This window comes from Schistocerca serialis, unplaced genomic scaffold (assembly GCF_023864345.2).
Source record: "Schistocerca serialis cubense isolate TAMUIC-IGC-003099 unplaced genomic scaffold, iqSchSeri2.2 HiC_scaffold_1164, whole genome shotgun sequence".
NCBI lineage: Eukaryota > Metazoa > Arthropoda > Insecta > Orthoptera > Acrididae > Schistocerca > Schistocerca serialis.
Window position 1 is genome coordinate 1,625 of NW_026047364.1, and position 876 is coordinate 2,500.

The window sequence follows — 876 nt, forward strand, 5'->3', positions numbered from 1 at the left end:
GTGCGTGGGCGCACGCGCTACAGCCGGCTGGTGGGGGCGGCCAGTGGCAGGCGCGCCGGCCGACGGAGGCGGCAGGCGGCGCAGCTGCGCGCCGGCGCACCCTGCACGCGGCGCCGTGCGGCCAAAGTAGGTCCTCGCGGGCCCGGTGCGAAGCGCGGTGGACATCTGCAGTGTGCTGGTCCGATTGAGGACTGTGTGCGCTGAGGATGCGCCGCCGCCCGGCGCTCGGCGCCGCGACGCCGTCTGCTGCTCGGTCGCCTCTGCGGTTCTCGCAGGTGGATTGTATCGCAGCTGTGCGGACGTGTTGGCGCGTGCGCTGTGCTGGGAGAGTTCGCTTCGGCACCCAAGTGGGGCTTTTGTCCTTCTGTGGCGCTGGCGTTGGAGCTGCCGGCCACCGTAGGTGGCGCGTGTTGTCTCCCGCCGGCAATGCCACGACAGCACGCTCCCGGGCCTCTGTCGGCAGCGGCAAGCTCAGTTGGGAGCACGGGTGGTCGCACCTAAAGCGTCTACTCGCCAAACTCCGGGCGATTGCGCCTCTCTCGAACCCGACCAAGTACTTAGGACGGCGCTGCGCGCCGCCGGGACCTGAGAGGGTTTCGAGGTGTATTGTGCAGGGGAGCTCAGCCTCCTCCTGTTTGCAGAATAATTGAGCGGACGCTTGCGTGTTCGCGCGGGCCCCCGGGACACACTCCCGGGCGGCCGGCTGCTCAGCTCTAGTTGACGCAGCTCCCTGGTTGATCCTGCCAGTAGTCATATGCTTGTCTCAAAGATTAAGCCATGCATGTCTCAGTACAAGCCGCATTAAGGTGAAACCGCGAATGGCTCATTAAATCAGTTATGGTTCCTTAGATCGTACCCACGTTACTTGGATAACTG

At 65.2% G+C, this 876-nt stretch overlaps 1 non-coding gene across 1 annotated transcript in view; it reads left to right on the plus strand.

The window, feature by feature from the left end:
* Positions 1-727: 727 nt before the first annotated feature.
* LOC126433408 (small subunit ribosomal RNA) overlaps positions 728-876 on the plus strand; it is a 1,910-nt gene continuing 1,761 nt past the window's right edge. Inside the window, exon 1 of the ribosomal RNA XR_007578459.1 lies at positions 728-876. This exon is cut by the window's right edge and continues 1,761 nt beyond it. This is a non-coding gene — a ribosomal RNA (small subunit ribosomal RNA).